We start from the raw sequence: 18,772 nt of genomic DNA, 5'->3' as shown, positions 1-18,772 counted from the left end.
CGCTAATTACAACGGTTGGGGCCCCAACTCACCAATAATTCAGATACTAATTCTCCAAGGCAGGCACTGAAACCAACCAGCATCCCTTGGACCCCTGCCTCAGCCACCCCTTTGAGCCATGTCCTTTCCACTTGGACATTCTAGCTGACATGCTCAGACACTATCAGGCTACCTCCAAGATGCCCTGGTTCAACAACTTCCTAAGTCACTGACTTTTAACCTCCATGTTCTGAGAGGGCAAAGCCACCTGGGCCCATGGGCTGAAAAGCAGAGTCCCAGGCCCACACTTGGGCATTCTGGGAGTCCCTTTCCAGATCTCTTCAGGTTTCCCACCTGACCTGAAGCAATACAGATAGGGCCAGAGGGTTGGGAGGGCCGCATTCACCTCTAGGTCCCTTCCCCAGCTACTGGTGATCGGACAGTGGCCGCCACCAGCCCCGACGGCTCCCCATGGCTCTGGCTGGGCCAGACTCCCATTACTGATTCCCCCTTTCATTGCCTGTCTCCCCAGCCCCCAACCCCCTCCCAGACCAGACCCAGACAAAGTCTGCAACCCCACAGACCCAGATTTACATTCAGGCGCCTGCCACCTGCTAATTGTGACGTTGGGTAAATGATTCCCATCCCAAGCCTCAGTTTCCTTCTCTGAGCAATCAGTAGACACTCAGTTTCCAAAGGTGGTTTGGGTATTAAATGAGATGATATAAGAAAAACACCATGCCAGGCGTGGTGGTGCACACCTTCAATCCCAGCGCTCGTGAGGCAGAGGTAGGAGGATCGCCATGAGTTCAAGGCCAGCCTGGGACTAGAGTGAATTCCAGGTCAGCCTGGGCTAGAGCGAGATCCTAACTATAAGAAAAAAAAAAATGATTTAGGGCGGGGCATTGTGGCACATGCCTTTAAGTTAATCCCAGCACTCGGGAGGCAGACGTAGGAGGATCACCATGAGTTCAAGGCCAGCCTGAGACTACAGAGTGAATTCCGGGTCAACCTGGGCTAGAGTGAGACCCTACCTCGAAAAACCAAAAAAAAAAAAAAAAAACCAGGGAGAGAGAGAGAGAAAGAAAGAAAGAAAGACAAACACCAAACCACACGTGGCCAACATTCCTCCCACTTTCCTCCTCCCCTCTGCTCTCCTTGTTTGTCCTGCTGTGTCCCGCCGGCCTCGAGTCTTAGTCTTTCTGCCTCAGCTCTCAGCTTCCTGAGTGCCTAGTGTGACAAGCATGTGCCACCATCTCCAATTCTTCCCACTTTGTTTTTATTTATTTGTTTATTTTGATATTTTGAAGCAGGGTCTCGCTCTAGCCCAGACCGATCTGGAACTCACTCTGTAGCCCAGGCTGGCCTCAAACTCATGGTGATCCTCCTCCCTCTGCCTCCCTGGTGCTGGGGTTAAGGGAGGGCGCCATCATGCCTCTGCCTTCTCCCCATGTTGCGACCCCGTTTCTCCCTCCCTCTCTCTCTCTGCATATCTCCTCCCTTCAAGGTGGGCTTCACAGGGGTAGCCCCGTGTAAGTAACGTGCAGCCCTGTGTTCAAGAAGGGTCTGGGTTTGGCTTCACTGCTCGAGGTTTGAGCAGGAGCCCTGGCAGGCCGCGCCCCTTGAGCCCTGAAAACTCTGTCGCACCTCTCTGTGTTGGCTGCTGACACTTTCAAGGCTCCCACGCTTGAAAGTGAATGGAAGCAGGGAAGGCTGAGAGCTAGGGCGGAGACTTTGAAGGCCTAGGGGCCTCGGTGCCTGCTCTGCCAGCTGCAGGACGCTGCAGAGGGCCGGTGGCAACAGCCCAGCCTGAGAATGGAAGAGTGAGCAGATGGATGGATGAGTGAGTGAGCGAATGGAAGTGAATGACTTGGAGGACAGGAGGCTCATGTGTGAGTTGGGTGAGTGAGTGGGTGAATCGAGCAGGGGTAAGGGGCAGTAGAGGGGTGTATGCATTTTGAGAGGGACATTTACTTCCAACCCTTCCAGGTCCTTTCTCCACCCTGTTCTGGTTTATTCAGCCCTGGGAGCCAAGGTGACAGGGGCAATTGCTGGAAGGTATGAAAGAGTCTGGCTTTGGTGACAGGGGACCTGGGTTTAGGAACTCCCTGTCACCATTCACATGGTGTTAAATCCATCTCTTCCAGAACAGTTTCCCTTCCTGTAAAAAGGGGGGTGGGCGGCAGCGGAGGAGATTCTGGCCTAGTGGTTTCTTGGTTGCGGGGGGGGGGGGCCTGGTGGAAGAAAAGCCCCCCCCCCCCAGCCCACATCTTAGATTCCTTCCATAAAGGCCTGAAATTGACTTCAAATGCCGACACTGTCCTCTGAGCCCCTCACCTGCAGTTCTCAGTCCGTGGAGAGGCGAGGCCGGACCCCAGGGCCCTGGCATCTGTCTGGCTGCCCACAGCTACTGCCGACTCATCCGTTCTATTTCCTCCTACCCAGGTCTGTTCCCCCGTAAATGACACTGCCGCATTTCTAAAAGTGGAACATGGTCATAGGCAAGTCAGAGTTTAATTAGGTAACAAAAACAACAATGGGTGTTTTTATTTTTTATAGACGACAACTTAGATTCAATGAAATAAGGTCTGTATCCACTAGGGTTGGCCAGGACACACCATGTACAGACGAGACCTGCCACAGGGACAGCCTTCACCCAAAGAGCTACTGGGTACACAAACCATGTCATACGTGGCCCTACCACAGGCACAGCAAGCACGACCGTCCTCGAAGCGCATTCCAGACACATGTCACCACCTGCTCTCTAGCACGCCCACCCACTCATTGACTGCAAGTTGCATAACTTGTTCCATGCATGAGTTTTTTTCCCCCATCTTCAGCCAACTCTAGACTACCTTCCAAACGCTCATCTTTCATACACAGGACACAACACCTTTGGGTCCTATTGGCCCTGGGGCCTAGGGAAAGTTATTTTGAGTCCATTACCTATCTATAAAATCGGCCAAATTTGTAAAATTTTTGTTGTTGTTATTTTTTTCAAGGTAGGGTCTCACTCTAGCTCAGGCTGACCTGGAATTCACTCTGTAGTCTCAGGCTGGCCTTGAACTCATGGCGATCCTCCTACTTCTGCCTCCCGAGTGCTGGGATTCAAGGCGTGCGCCACCACGCCCAGCTTTGTAATTTTTTTTATGTGTGTGTGTGAAGACTAAATGAGAGCTATTAAAAGGCTCTCAGCTACGTTTTCTGCCACTGACATAAACTATAGATGGTGAAATCAGACAGAACTGGATGAAAATCCAGGCACCACAGTTTACCAAGCTCTGTGACCTTAAGCTCTGTCACTTTCAGTTTTGCTTTCAGCACCAGGAAAATGAGGTGGACTCCTTCCTTGGAGGTATGCTGTGAGCATTAAGTGACCAACGTGTAGTCAGCCCTCTCTATCCACAAGCTCTGCATCCAAAGATGGTAACCTCGGATCAGAAATATTTGGGAGGCTGGGCGTGGTGGTGCATGCTTTTAGTCCCAGCACTCAGAAGGCAGAGGTAGGAAGATTGTTCGAGGCCACCCTGAGACTCCATAGTGAATTCCAGGTCAGCCTAGGCTAGAGTGAGACCCTACCTTGAAACACAACAACAACAACAAAAAAAAAATTGGGGGCTGGAGAGATGGCCTAGCAGTTAAGCACTTGTCTGAGAAGCCTAAGGGCCCTGGTTCAAGGCTCGATTCCCCAGGACCCACGTTAGCCCAATGCACAAACGGGTGCACACATCTGGAGTTCGTTTGCAGTGGCAGGAGGCCCTGGCACGCCCATTCCCTCCCCCCCCCCCGCCCCGCCTCTTACTCTCTGTCACTCTCAAATTAAAAAAAAAAAAAAAGAACATGGGATATCTTCCATTAAAAAAAAAATTGGGGGCTGGAGAGATGGCTGAGTGGTTAAGCGCTTGCCTGTGAAGCCTAAGGACCCTGGTTCGAGGCTCGGTTCCCCAGGTCCCACGTTAGCCAGATGCACAAGGGGGTGCACGTGTCTGGAGTTCGTTTGCAGAGGCTGGAAGCCCTGGCGTGCCCATTCTCTCTCTTTCCCTCTATCTGTCTTTCTCTCTGTGTCTGTTGCTCTCAAATAAATAAATAAAAATTTTTTAAAAAAATTGGGAGAAAATTGTATCTGAGTGGGGCATGATGGTATAAGCACTTGGGAGATAGGGGTGGAGGATTAGGAGTTCAAAGTGAGCCTGGGCTACATGAGATCCTCTTAAAAAAAAAAAAGAGAGAGAGAGCCAGCCTTTAATCTCAGCATGGAGGCAGAAGTAGGAGGATCGCTGAATTCAAGGCCACCCTGAGACTACATAGTGAATTTCAGGTCAGCCTGGGCTAGAGTGAGACCTTATCTTTAAAAACTAAAAGAGGGGCTGGACAGATGGCTTAGTGGTTAAGTGTATGCCTGTGAAGCCTAAGGACCCTGGTTCGAGGCTCGATTCTCCAGGACCCATGTTAGCCAGATGCACAAGAGGGCGCACACATCTGGAGTTTGTTTGCAGTGGCTGGAAGCCCTGGCATGCCCATACTCTCTCTTTCTCTATCTACTTCTTTATCTGTTACTCTCAAATAAATAAAAATGAACAAAAAAAATTAAAAAAAAAAACAACCAAAAGAGAGGGCTGGAGGGATGGCTTAGCAGTTAAGCACTTGCCCGTGAAGCCTAAGGACCCCAGTTCTATGTTCGATTCCCCAGGACCCACATTAGCCAGATGCACAAGGGTGCACATGTGTCTGGAGTTCATTTGCAGTGGCTGGAGGCCCTGGTGTGCCCATTCTCTCTCTCTCTCTCTCTCTCTCTCTCTCTATCTGCCTCTTTCTCTACCTGCCACTCTCAAATAAATAAATAAATAAAAATGAACAAAAAAATTTAAAAAAAAAGGAAAAAAAGGAAAAAGAGTGAAAAGGAAGGAAGGATGGGGAAGAAAAAGAGAAAGAAGATAAAAGAGGAAGAAGGAAGAGGAGAAAGAGGAAGAAGATGAGGAAAAGGAGGAGAAGCAGCTAGAGAGGTGGCTCAGGGGTTAAGAAACTTGCCTGTGAAGTCTAACAACCTGAGTTCAATTCCACAGGATCTCTGTAAAGCCATATGCATAAAGCGGTACATGGGTCTGGAGTTCCTTTGCAAAGGTTGGAGGCCCTAGTATGCTCATTCTATCTCTTCTGCTTGCAAATAAATAAATAAATAAATGTTTAAAGGAGGAGGAAGGCTGGAGAAATTGCTTAGTGGTTAAGGCACTTGCCTGCAAAGCCAAAGGACCCAGGTTCGACTTCTTAGGACCCATGTAAGCCAGATGCACAAAGGGGGAAACGTATCTGGAGTTCATTTGCAGTGGCTAGAGGCCCTGGTGCACCCATTCTCTATCTCTCTACCTGCCTATTTCTTTTTTTTTTTTTAATTTTTTTGTTCATTTTTATTTATTTATTTGAGAGTGACAGACAGAGAGAGAAAGAGGCAGATATATGTATAGAGAGAATGGATGCACCAGGGCCTCCAGCCACTGCAAATGAACTCCAGACATGTGCACCCCCTTGTACATCTAGCTAACGTGGGTCATGGGGAATCGAGCCTTGAACCGGGGTCCTTAGGCTTCACAGGCAAGTGCTTAACTGTTAAGCCATCTCTCCAGCCCCCCGCCTATTTCTGTATCTCTTTCTCTCTCTCTCAAATAAATAAATAAAAATAAAATATTAAAAAAAAGAAGGAGCTGGGTGTGGTGGCACATGCCTTTAATCCCAGCACTTGGTAGAGGTAGGTGGATAACCGTGAGTTTGAGGCCACCTTAAGATTACATAGTGAATTCCAGATCAGCCTGGGCTAGAGTGAGACCCTACCTTGATAAACCAAAAAAAAAGGAGAAGAAATGTGTGTGTGCACTGAACATGTACCAGTGGGGCTATTTATTAATTAATTTATTTACTTATTTATCTCTTTGAGATGGATTCTTTTTTCAGGGTTTTTTAAAATTGTTTGTTTATTTTTATTTATTTATTTGAGAGCGACAGACAGAGAGAGAAAGAGACAGAGAGAGAAAGAGGCAGAGGGAGAGAGAGAGAGAGAGAGAGAGAGAGAGAATGGGCGCGCCAGGGCTTCCGGCCACTGCAACGAACTCCAGACGCATGCGCCCCCTTGTGCATCTGGCTGACGTGGGTCCTGGAGAATTGAGCCTTGAACCGGGGTCCTTAGATTTCACAGGCAAGCGCTTAACCGCTAAGCCATGAGATGGATTCTTGTTGGTCCTCAACTCCGAGCTCAAGCGCTCCTCTTGCCTCAACCTCCTTAGTGTGGTGGAGACTACATTTTGGCACCGCTGTGCCTAATTTGTTCTTTCTTTTCATTGGTCCCCAGGTAGTATAACAACTACACGTTCCATAGTATTCACATGCTACTGGGCAAACTACAAACTCTAGAGATGATTCAAAGTGGTGGAGGGCGCCTGCGGCTCATATGTAAATGTTGCACCCATTTCCATCAAGCTCATGAGAATCTATGGATTTTAATATCTTAGGGGGTCCTGGGACCCTCCTTGGTAGATGTCCAGAGGCAGCCATAGAGTACAATAGTGCTTGCTTGTAGACTTTTTTTTTTTTTTTTTTTTTTTTTAGGTAGGGTCTCACTGTAGCCCAGGCTGACCTGGAATTCACTATGTAGTCTCAGGGCGGCCTCGGACTCATGGTGATCCTCCTACCTCTGCCTCCCGAGTGCTGGGATTAAAGGCGTGCGCCACCACACCCGGCTTTGCTTGTAGATTCTTGGAGCCACTGGCCACATCCTATTTGGGTAACAGGACCCCTGCTCTGCGAGCCCCTAGAGGGTGAGCCCGACTACAAACAAGCTGGGACCTCAAAGCCATCTGGGCGGGGCTATCCCTTACCTCTGGCCCCCTCCTGTGGGGCTGTCAGGTCCAGCTCATGGAGTAACTGCCCCCAGAAGACAGGGGCTCAGAACTCGCCAGAGACCCAGCTCCTTTGTGTTGCCGATGGAAATAAAAGCCCTGAAGAGGGAAGGAGAGGGCTGGAGAGATGGCTCAGCAGTTAAGGCACTTGCCTACAAAGCCTAAGGACCCAGGTTTGATTCCCCAGTAATCACATAAAGCCAGATGCACAAGGTGGTGCGTGCATGTGCATCTGGAGTTCGTTTGCAGTGGCTGGAGGCCTTGGTGTGCCCGTTCTTTCTTTCGCTCTATCTGCCTCTTTCTGTCTCTCTCTCTCAAATATATATATATGTACATATATAGTCTTTTCTAGATATGATCTCATTTTAGCTCAGGCTGACCTGGAATTCACTATGTAGTCTCAGGGTGGCGTATTTATTTATTTATTTATTTATTTGAGAGCGACAGACACAGAGAGAAAGACAGATAGAGGGAGAGAGAGAGAATGGGCGCGCCAGGGCTTCCAACCACTGCAAACGAACTCCAGACGCATGCGCCCCCTTGTACATCTGGCTAACGTGAGACCTGGGGAACCGAGCCTCGAACCGGGGTCCTTAGGCTTCACAGGCAAGCGCTTAACCGCTAAGCCATCTCTCCAGCCCTCAGGGTGGCCTTTAACTCTAGGAGATCCTCCTACCTTTCCTCCTGAGTCATGGGATTAAAGGTGTGTGCCATCATGCCCAGCTAAATAAAGTATTTTTTAAAAAAGAGGGAAGGATGGGCTGGAAAGATGGCTTAGCGGTTAAGCACTTGCCTGTGTAGCTTACAAACTACAGTTTGAGGCTTGATTCCCCAGGTCCCACGTAAGCCAGATGCACAAGGTGGCGCACGCATCTGGAGTTGGTTTGTAGTGGCTGGAAGCCCTGGTGTGCCCATTCTCTCTCTCTCTCTGCCTCTTTCTCTCTCTGCCCGTCTGTTGCTCTCAAATAAAGAAAAAGAAAAAAGAAAAAGAACTAAAAAAGAAAAAAAAAAGAGGGAAGGAGAGATGGTCCCTACATAGCTGCTGGCCACTGGGCTAGGAGCTCACACAGAGGCAAGGACCCTGTCTCTATAGACCACCTCAATTCTCTCTCTCTTTCGCATGTGTATGTGTGTGCTGTGCATGGATGCATGTTGTATGCACATTCACATCTCTGCAGAAGTTGATGTTAGCTATCTTCCTCAATTGTGCATATATACATACATATATATATATATACATATATATATATATATTTTTTTTTTGAGACAGTCTCTCACTGAACGTGGAGCTTAGTGGTTTTGCTAGACGACCTAGCCAGCAAGTCTTGAGTGTCCTCTTGTCTCTGCTTCCCCAGCATTGGGATTACAAACTGTGTGCCACAGACCTTGAACTCTCATCCTTTTATATACACCTCCCTAGCACTAGGATTAAAGGCATGAACAACCAGGCTTGTTTATACATTCCTGGGGATTGAACCCAGGGCTTCAGGCATGCTAGACAACCAAACAACCTACATCCCTAGCCCCGTATCCTTCCCTTTTGAACTGTAAGAACAGCAAAGAGCTGTAGAGAAACGTGTTTTGCTTGGTGCTGAGAACCTTCCACTCTTCTCGTTTTTCGGAAAGCCTTTACACACCCTTGCTTATAGGAGACAAAATGTTGGCACAGTGAGTGTAAGTGCCTCGCTCCAAGGTCAGAAAGCCGGTACGAGAAGGGGCTTCTATTTGGACCAAGACTGGCCGGGGCTGGAAGGCCTCCTCCTGTCGATGCCACCCAACTCCTGGGTCCTCAGAAGCACAGGAGGTTGGGACTGGTTTCAGCTGGCGCTCCATCATGGTACAGCCGGGATACCTTGGGCCGGAGAAGCCAAGGCCCTGTCTTGGGCCCCATGTGGCTCTAGAGACATCCGCCAGACACTCGGCCACCCAGGGGCCACCTGGCGCCTTGGCTTCCCCTCGGGAACTCACCGCTATCTCCTCTCCTTCCTCCCCCACCTGCCTCCCCGGGGTGCAGTACAGGGAAAACCAGCACTTATCAAGACAAAGAACAAAAGTCGTGGGGGCAAGAAGCCAAGAGCCATCTCTACCCTGGGGTAGGGCCTACAGGTTCGCCCCTTTGAAATTTCAAATTCCAGTTTGTGGACAAAGTCCTAACTATCTTACAATATAGGTCCTCAACTGCTGACCAAACTCCAGTCCAGGCAGCCACCTGGCCCGAGGCTGGCCTGGCCTTGCAGTTTTGTGTGGCAGCTCCCAAGATCCGGGAGTCGGACTCCTGGGCAGCTGGGGTCCGCCAGGCCGTCCCGTTACCCCAGGCCCATAGCTCATGGACCTCCAGCCCTATATGAAGGCACTGCCTGTAGCTGGGATCTGATGCTTGCTGGTGCCAACAGCTGATACCAGGTATGTGCCCTGCCACTGTGGGCTCTTCTTTCCTCTTGGAGCTCCTGAGCCCTGCTCGTTCCACTACAGCCCAGCCCCGCCGAGACCTCCCAGAACCTCAGGACTGGGAAGGGCATCTCCTTAAGGCTACCCATTGGATGGATGGAGACCCCGAGGCCCTCAGGGAGGAGCAGTTCCCTCAGGTTAGCCCGCAGAGCAGGACTACAGTGCTGGGACCACACACTCAGCCCAGAGAGTGGACAGGACTCGCTTCAGGCCACTTGGTGGTGGCAGGTGAACTCTGACACTTTGAGGGGACCCCACTGCTTCCCATCCTGCAGACGCATATCTGTTCACTCAATGTCTGCAGTATCTCCGGGAGGAAGATGAGGAAGCTGGGGGCTGAAGGCCAGTGGGTTTGTAAGGAAACAACATTCATGTGGTTAACTGATAACCGGCCCCATACCTAGGTCTTCACCAGCCTCTTCCTCCCTCCCTGTCCTCAGTGTGATTAAGATGAACTTACCTACCTGCTAATCATTGCTGAGCCTGTTGATTTTGCCTTAAAAAATTAACTGGGCATGAGTTTGCGGTTTGCCTCACCCCTAACCCTGAAAAGGCCTGGGTGGACAGGAGGCCTCCTGGGTTATGCAAGAGGCTGCTGGCCTCACCATACATACGTCTCTCTGCCAGCCTCCGCTGCGCCCTCCAAAGGGGAGGCTTTGCTCAAGAGTCAACAGTCTGCCTGCGTCCCTGCTCCTGGGCCTGAGCAAATTTGCTCTGTAACCAAAGGGAGATAAAGACAGTTGGGAGAAGCCCAGGGAGGACGCGAAGCGGTGGCTTTGAGCGTGTGTGTCCGTCCAGGCTAGGGAAACCTCTGGAAGGTTTGCAAGCTGGAGTTGTCCAGGCTGGGTTCTGGGGTTCCCAAGAGCTTGTGTGGGTGTCTGCCCATGCTCTCTTTGATAAGATTTTTTAAAAAATTTTTAATTATTACTATTATTATTTGAGACAAGGTCTCTTGCTGACCTGAAACACACTCTGTAGACAAAACTGGCCTTTAACCCACAGAAACCCTATTACCTCATCCCCCCAAGTGCTCAGATTAAAGGTGTGTGCTACCACACCTGGCTCAAATATAATCTTTTTTTGTTTTGTTTTGTTTTGTTTTTTGAGGTAGGGTCTCACTGTAGCCCAGGCTGACCTGGAATTCACTATGGAGTCTCAGGGTGGCCTTGAACTCATGGCAATCCTCCTACCTCTGCCTCCCGAGTGCTGGGATTAAAGGCGTGTGCCACCATGCCTGGCTTCAAATATAATCTTTAATATTTCCTTTGCACATCTGGAAAACAGGAGCCCAGACCCAGCAGGTGGGGAGATGGGTGCAAGGGGAGTAGTGTCTCATCCAAGGGTAGGGCACCTCAGCCAGGCCAGGTCTCCTGCTGGGACAGGGATAGTGGGTGCTGTCTGGGCTTGAGTGACGTGTTGAAGGACGTCAAGGGCGCGATGGCTCTGCCCCTGCTGTCCTCCTCTCCCTCCCAGGCTGGAAGAGAGCAGGTGCCCGAGAGCCATCAGAGATCCAAGTCATGGGAAGCCACCTGGCCTGTGTCCTGGTACCCTCTGAGGAGTGAGCCCTCTGCCTCAGTTTCTTCCCCCGTAAATTGGGAAAATGCCGAACTCCGAGGTTCTCATGAGGAGGGGATGGTGCCAAGATGCTGATTGTATAGCCAGTGAGTGACCAGCTGTGTTTAGGAGCCTTCGCCCATCAATTCTCACAAAACTCTGACACAGGCATGTTTTTTTTTTTTTTTTCTCGAGGTAGGGTCTCACTCTAGCCCAGGCTGACCTGGAACTCACTCTGTAGTCCCAGGCTGGCCTCGAACTCACGGCGATCCTCCTACCTCTGCCCTCCCAAGTGCTGGGATTACAGGCGTGAGCCACCACCTCTGGCAACAGGCACGTTTTCATCGTCGCTCTGTGAACTACAGGTACCGAGAGGTTGAAGCGGGTACCCAAGCTCACATAGCCGTGATGGGCAAGATGAGGGACTAAAATCCGGGCTCTGCTCCTAGTCCAGGCTGCGTCCCCTGCCCTTCTAGGACTAGCTTATAGGTGTAGGGAGGGCTCAGGGAAGGCTGGCGGGAAGGGCACGGAAACCTGTGGGCAGACGGCAGGATGCCGACCACCAGGCTTGGGAGGCGCGGGGAGGGGACGGTCTACAGAGTGACTAGGACAGGAGCCAGGAGGACTTGGGTCCCTGTGGGTGGGGCCCTTCTGCATGCTGTTTGCCTACCGCCAGGTGACTTGTGACATCCGGGCTGAGGATGTTGCTGTCCTCCTGTTTTTGTCCATCTCTCCTGTTTGTGTTCCCGACTTTATCTGTGGGGGTGACCTTGGCCCTCGTGGGGTCTGGAGGGAGGGCCTATGCTAGCCCAGGCTCTGAGGCTACCACTCAGAAATCACCCTTAAGCTCCCTGTATCTTGCTCTGAGGCCCCTTAGAGATTGGCTTGGAGGTCACTGGGGTAAAGTGTTTAGAAACCCTAGACTCACCCACGATCGCTGTGTACAGTCGTACAAGTTGCTCATTGCACAAATGTTTTCCAGCCAAGAGTGCTGAGTGGGGTGGAAATTCAGCCCTCGTCCCAAAGCCCAGGGCTTAGCCTGTCTAGAGGGGGTGACTTTTTTCTTATTTCCACAAAATCACCCTGTCCCAGCTCTGGTGACCTTGAGCAAGGTTATTTTCTTCTTTGCTCTGTTTCTCATCTGTCAATCTAAGCCATCAGAAATTCAATCTGGATAGGGAACTGCAGTATCTGGGGTCTTTAAGGATGTTTGGGCTGGAATGGGGCTCAAGTGGAAGAGTGCTTGCTGAGCATGTGCAAGGTCCTGGGTTCTATCCTTGGTGCCCCAAAATAAGTAAAGAAGAAGATTTCCAGGACTGGAGAGTTGGCTTAGCAGTTAAGGCACTTGCTTGAGAAGCCTAATGACCCAGGTTTGATTCCCCAGTACCCACCTAAGCCAGGTAGATGCACAAGGTGGCGCATGCATCTGGAGTTCATTTGCAGTGGTTGGTGGCCCTGGCGTGCCCATTCTCTCTCTCTCTCCCTCAAATAAATAATTAAAAAAAAAAAAAAAAAGATTTCCAGACCCCATCATAGACCAATGATTAACTGCTGGGGTTGGAAGATGGGCACGGTGGTTCTCATCTTTAATCCCAGTGCTCGGGAGGCTGAGGCGGGAAGACCACAAGTTCCTGGGCCAACCTGGGCTACATTGTGAGTTGGAGGCCAGCCTGAACTATATAATAGCAAGACTCTGTCTCATAAAACAAAGCAAAATAAAAATCTTAGGGTCAGATGGATGGTGCAAGGCACTGGTGTCTTTTGATAGTCTCAGAGAAGTTTGATATGTGGCCACAACTGAGGCCCACCAAGGAGGGCTTGAAATGCCTTGTTGTGGAACGAGGCAAAACTTTAGTGAGACTCAGTTTCCCCATCACAAAGTCAGAATGCTGAGTCATGGGGAGATGTTTATACCACACTTGGCACTGTCCCCAGAGTTGAGATAGCTCCAATTCCGGGTATCAATGACTATTACTGTTACTGGCAATAGGATATTGGCTTTCAGGTCAAGGATGTAGTGACATGGAGTCAATTCTTAGTACATGGGTCATAGTCTTAGTTACACACTTGTCATGCAGGTTACTGAAGCTGGCTATGGTGGCACACACCTTTAATCCCAGCACTGAGGAGGCTGAAGGAGTTCAAGGCCAGTCTAGGGCTACAGAGTGAGTTCCAGGTTAGCCTGGGCTAGAGTAAGACTCTACCTCAAAAAAAAAAATTAATAAAGCATGTGAAATTATCATTATTATTATTTGCTATTTTACATTTTGTTTTGTTTGGTTTTGGTTTCTCGAGGTAGGGTCTCGCTCTAGCCCAGGCCGACCTGGAATTCTCTACGTAGTCTCAGGGTGGCCTCGAACTCACGGAGATCCTCCTACCTCTGCCTCCCAAGTGCTGGGATTAAAGGCGTGCGCCACCACAGTTTTACATTTTTGAATCCTTCCTATAGCAGTGTGGTTCCAAATCAAGATATAAAGAGGTCCCTTGAGAGAAGTCTTGCCTCCCCAGTCTCCCCTTGCTCTCCTGCCTCTGTGGCCATTTCTCTTCCTTTCTCACATCTTTCAGCTTTTCCGAAAGCCTTGCACGTCAGCACAGGACCCACGAGCCCCTGTGTCCCGCGGCCTGGCCTCCTGCACTCTCCGGCACCACGGCACCACATCACGCTTTCCTCGGTTACTATTGTGGTCTGGAGGGCTCCCATCACCTGGCCTCAGCAAGGGAGGAGCCAGCTCCGCCAGGGGGTGTCATCGCTTTCTCAGAACTCTCCCACTGGCTCCAGAGCCAGTGTTGGTCCCCAGCACTGATGTGGCCTTCTAGGAAGCCTGCCACCTCCCCACCCTCCAAAGCTTACGAGGTGCATCTAAATCTCTCCAGTAGCGGCTTGGGCTCCCCAGGCAAGAGCCATCCCCCACCTCCCATGGTGTCTCCTTGAAGAGAGGTGGGTGAACAGGTCATTCAAACAGGGATCCAGAGAGTGACTAAAACCCCGAGTGGGACAGTCAAGGCTTGGTGGCCTCAGCCTGGAACTCTGCCAGCCTTAGGTTACAGGGAGCAGTGGTAGGGGAGGGAAGGGGGAGGAAGGGCCGGTGGGACAGACCAGGGAAGAAAGAGAGTCTGAGGGGCTTGTTTCTTGGGGGCGGATGAAGGTATAGAGTATAAGACAGAAGCCACAGTGAGATTATTATCCCAGAGCCACCCCGGGGCTCCCTCTGAATTCTAGATCTGCTCCAGTATACTGACTTTGGGCAAGTCATTTTCCCACCGTGCCTCAGTTTCCCCATCTGAAAAATGGATTAGCTTGGCACTCTTCAGCAGCCTTGGGTAGCCCTGAATAGTGCCTGGGGCTCCTGTGACTTGGTTAGGGGATCTGTACCTTGGTATTGTTGTTGTTGTTGTTGTTTTGAGATAGGATCTCATGTAGCCTGACCTGGAACTCATTATGTAGCTAAGGATGAGCTTGAACTTTTGATCCTTTTTTTTTTTTTTTTTTTTTTTGAGGTAGGGTCTCATTCTAGCCCAGGCTGACCTGGAATTCACTATGTAGTCTCAGGATGGCCTTGAACTCATGGTGGTCCTCCTACCTCTTGTTCCCGAGTGCTGAGATTAAAGGTGTGCACCACCATGGCCCCGGTTTACCTCTGTTACTTTTATAATTTAAATTTCTATTGATTTGCAAGGAGAGAGAGAGAGAGAGAAAGAGAGAGAGAGGGAGACAGAGAGAGGGAGAGAAAGTGCACAGCAGGGCCTCTTGCCACTGCCAATGAACTGCAGATGTATGCACCTGACTTTTCCGTAGGTTCTGAGGAATCAAAACCAGGTCATCAAGTTTTGCAAGCAAGCACCTTTAACCACTGAGCAACCTCCCTTGCCTCATGCCTTTACCTCGGGAGTGTTGGGATGATCACACACATGTGCCACCAAGGCAGGCTTTTTTTTTTTTTCTTCCCCTTTTAACTGTGTTGAAGAGCAAACCTCATGCTTGCTAAGTAAGCAACCTACACACTGAGCCACATCCCCCTCCCTGGACCCTGTTTGGATCAGAACTACCTTCACTCATCCAGGCCCTTAGCCGAGGTTGGGGATAAGACCCCAAACTTTAGATACCTCTCTGGACTCCAGGCCTCACTCCAACTCCCCAGACTTCCTCCCCGGGCAGGTATGGACTCAGCAGCATACCTGGTGGGTCCTTGGGAAAGCCCTGGCCCCCGGCTGACATCCTCCTCCCGGCGCTATGAGGTCACACAGTGGTGACTGCCGCATCCTTGAATCACCACCTCCTACTGCCCTGGCACCCTTAGACCTCGCAAAGGGCTCTGGCCAAGTTAATCCCTTAATACTGGTCACAATGAGATTTCCGGGATGGTGGGAGGCGGTCTCCATGGAGACCTCAGACCTGTCCAGGACCCAAATGAGGAATTAGCGGCAGACCTCAGCAAGCGGCCCTGGCAACCCAATGCAGAGAGGAGCAGGGGGCCAGGGGCTGCACTCTGGCCCTGCTGCTGGCTTTCCAGGTTCTCCGGAGCATGCTCATTGGGGATCCCCGTCTCCCCTGGAGGCCAGGTTCTCCGCCCTCCATTTGGGGTTCTCAGCCCAGCAGCTTTTCTCAAAGAGTGCAAGAAGCTTCCCCCTGAGTCTTCCAGACCTGAATTTCAAGTTCGGTCTTTCTCTTCCTATCTGGCCCACATCGGGCACTTCACATTTCTGACCTCACTTTCCCCATCTATAGATAAGGCCACCCTGGCATCATTCTGGGGTGCCTTGGTGGGTGCTGGGGATCCAATGCCAGTGCCTTCGCTGCCCCATCAGCACAGCACAACGACCCTCCCTGTCTCTGGCAGAGAGCTGTGTGTCGTGCCACACCGCTCTCCACTGGCATTATGTGTCCTTCATGGTCATCTTGGTCATCTTCTTCTGGGAAGTCCTACTGACTCCCAAGGCCTGGGGACTCCCCTGTCCCCTCACAGCCCCGAGAGCTTTACATCACCACAGCCTAATCAGATGACGACTGCCTCCTTCTCTGGCCTGTCCTGCTTACTACCGTGTTCCCAGGTGGTGCTTAAAGTAAGTGGTCAAGTGAATCAGTGAGGGAGCAAATGAAGGAATTCATCCATCCGAGTGCTCAGTGTTACTCATCGCCATTATTGTGGGGACTGGTGATGAGCAGCAAAGACAGGAGACAGACCCCTTCCCTCCTGGGCTGCAAGTTAGCAATAATTTTTTTTTTTTTGTCTAGTTAATTTGGACTTTCAGAGAAAACCAAAACAACAACAACAAAACACCTTTTTTTCCCCCCTGTTTTTTCGAGGTAGGGTCTCACTCTAGCCTAGGCTGACCTGGAATTTACTATGTACTCTCAAGGTGGCCTCGAACTTATGCTGATCCTACTTCTGCCTCCCCAGTGCTGGGATTAAAGGTATGGGCCACTATGGCCGGTTACCAAGTGAATGGGCATGCCAGGGCCTCCAGTTGCTGCAAACAGACTCCAGATACATTGGGTCCTGGGGGAATAGAATTCTGAACTCTAGGGCTGTAGAGATGGCTTAGCTATTAAGGTGTGCTCTTGCCTGCAAAGCCAAAGGACCCAGGTTCAATTCCCCAGGACCCACGTAAGCCAGATGCACAAGAGGGCACATGCGTCTAGATGCTTTTGCAGTGGCTGGATGCTCTGGCATGCCCATCCTCTCTCTCAGCCCTTCTCTCTACCTCCTTCTCTCTGTCAAACAAATAAAAATAAAATTAAAAAAATTCTGAATTCTGGATTTGCTCCAGCATACTGACTTTGGGCAAGTCATTCCCCACGCTGCCACAGTTTCCCCAACTAAAAAATGGACATTACATGGATGCTCTTTAGGGAATTGAACTCAGGTGGTTTGGCTTTGCAGGCAAGCACCTTAACCACTTAGCCATCTCTCCAGCCTGAAATCATTTATACACATATAATTTGTTTCCTGGAAGTAGGGTCTCACTCTAGCCCAAGCTGACCTGTAATTCACTTTGTAGTCCAGGCTGGCCTCAAACTCATAGCAATCCTCCTACTTCTGCCTCCCAAGTGCTGGAATTAAAGGTGTGTGCCACCATGCCCAGCAAAAACACATTTTTTTTTTTTAGTATACATATATCCCAAATAATGCATGGGGTAGTCTCATATTTAAGTAACAGTGTGGGAGCTGAGGAGATGACTCAGCAGTTAAAGGTGCTTGCTTGCTTGAAAGCCTGTCAGTTCAATTCCTGGGCAGCCACCAAAGGCCGCAGGCAAAAATAACTGCCTCTAATCCCAACATGCCTACAGCGGCAAGTGGAGGTGAACACATGTGCACCGTTCCATGGACATGCCCTCCCTCCTCACACAAACTTAATAAAAAAAAAAAGTAGCAGGACGTGATTGTGCACACCTTAAGTCTGAGCTCTTGGGAGGCAGAGGTTGGAGGATGGCTGTGAGTTCGGGACCAGCCTGGGACTACAGAGTGAGTTCCAGGTCAGCCTGGGCTAGAGTGAGACCTTACCTCCCACAAAACAAAAGTAAGGGTGTTGGTATCAAGTCCAAACGGAACTAAGAACCCTGGGTTATGTCTGGCAATCCCGTTCCCTCCCTGGCCATCTTGCATTTGGTGTAAGGCCAAGCGAAAAGGGAAGGTTAATGAACAGAATACAATGAAATCTCACTTGGCGATAGCACCTGGGGACAGTTGAGGGACGTCTTTGGTTAGGGTGGCCTCAGTCTGCAGGGGAAAGTGTTGCTTAGGAAAAGGTCATAAGACTCTTAAAAGGCGAGGCGCAGGCTGTGAAATTCTTAAGGGAAGGGCTTGGAGATGGGCAGGGGGTTGCTGACTCACTCACTAGACTCCTCAGTTTTGCAACTTGGATCTGGGCCTTTGCAAACCTCCGCGAACCCACGGCCCCACCCCTCGGGTCAACCAATGTCCTCCGCGGGGCTGGGAGCCAGAGGAAGGGGCCAAAGGAACTGCGCAGGGAAGCGTGGCCGTCTGGCAGAGCTCGATGTTCCGACACCTTTTCTCGCCCCATCCATGTCCCGCGGTTGCCGAGGGGAGCCTGGACCAACTCCGAGCTTTGCGCTCCCCGGGCTCCGCCTAGTGGACAGTGCGGGAACTGACCCCCCCAGCACCTTAACTCAACAGAGCAGAGGCTACACTGCAAATTCAAGGCAGCCACGAGCACCAATCACAGTCCGTCGCTACTGCACCTATCAAAATGTAAGATTTAGGGCTGGAGAGATGGCTCAGCGGTTAAGCACTTGGCTGTGAAGCCTAAGAACCCTGGTTCGAGGCTCGGTTCCCCAGTACCCACGTTAGCAAGATCCACAAGGGGGCGCACGCATCTGGAGTTCATTTGCAGTGGCTGGAGGCCCTGGTGTGCCCATTCTCTCTCTCTCTATCTGCCTCTTCCTCTCTCTGTCACTCTCAAATAAATAAATAAAAATAACAAAAAAAGTAAAAAAAAATGTTGGAGGGGTGGCTTAGCGATTAAGACGTTTTCCTGCAAAGCCAAAGGACCCAGGTTCGATTCCCCAGGACCCACATTAGCCAGATGTACAAGGGGACACAAGTGTCTGGAGTTCATTTGCAATTTCTGGAGGCCCTGGCTTGCCCATTCTCTCTCTCTCTCCCTCTTTCTGTCAAATAAATAAATAAAAATAAAATATTAAAAAAATAAAATGTAAGGTTTTAAAAACCAGTATTCCAGCTGTGGTGGCGCACGCCTTTAATCCCAGATCTTGGGAAACAGAGGTAGGAGGATCACTGTGAGTTGGAGGCCAACCGGAGACTACATAGTGAATTCCAGATCAGCCTGGGTTAGAATAAGACCCTACCTTGACAAAAAACTTAACTTAATATATGGTTGGGGGAGATGGCTTAGGGGCAAAGAGCGCTCACTATGCAAGCATG

At 50.4% G+C, this 18,772-nt stretch overlaps 1 long non-coding RNA gene across 1 annotated transcript in view; it reads left to right on the top strand.

Annotated features, from left to right (window-relative positions):
- The first annotated feature begins 9,080 nt into the window (after window positions 1-9,080).
- Window positions 9,081-18,772, top strand: part of LOC123462930 — a 64,400-nt gene continuing 54,708 nt past the window's right edge. Inside the window, exon 1 of the long non-coding RNA XR_006638569.1 lies at window positions 9,081-9,269. This is a non-coding gene — a long non-coding RNA (uncharacterized LOC123462930). The remainder of the gene's footprint in view (window positions 9,270-18,772) is intronic.

This window comes from Jaculus jaculus, chromosome 8 (genome assembly GCF_020740685.1).
Source record: "Jaculus jaculus isolate mJacJac1 chromosome 8, mJacJac1.mat.Y.cur, whole genome shotgun sequence".
Taxonomy (NCBI): Eukaryota; Metazoa; Chordata; class Mammalia; order Rodentia; family Dipodidae; genus Jaculus; species Jaculus jaculus.
The sequence above is the reverse complement of the archived record's forward strand: the minus strand, read 5'-3'. Positions and strand labels throughout refer to the sequence as shown.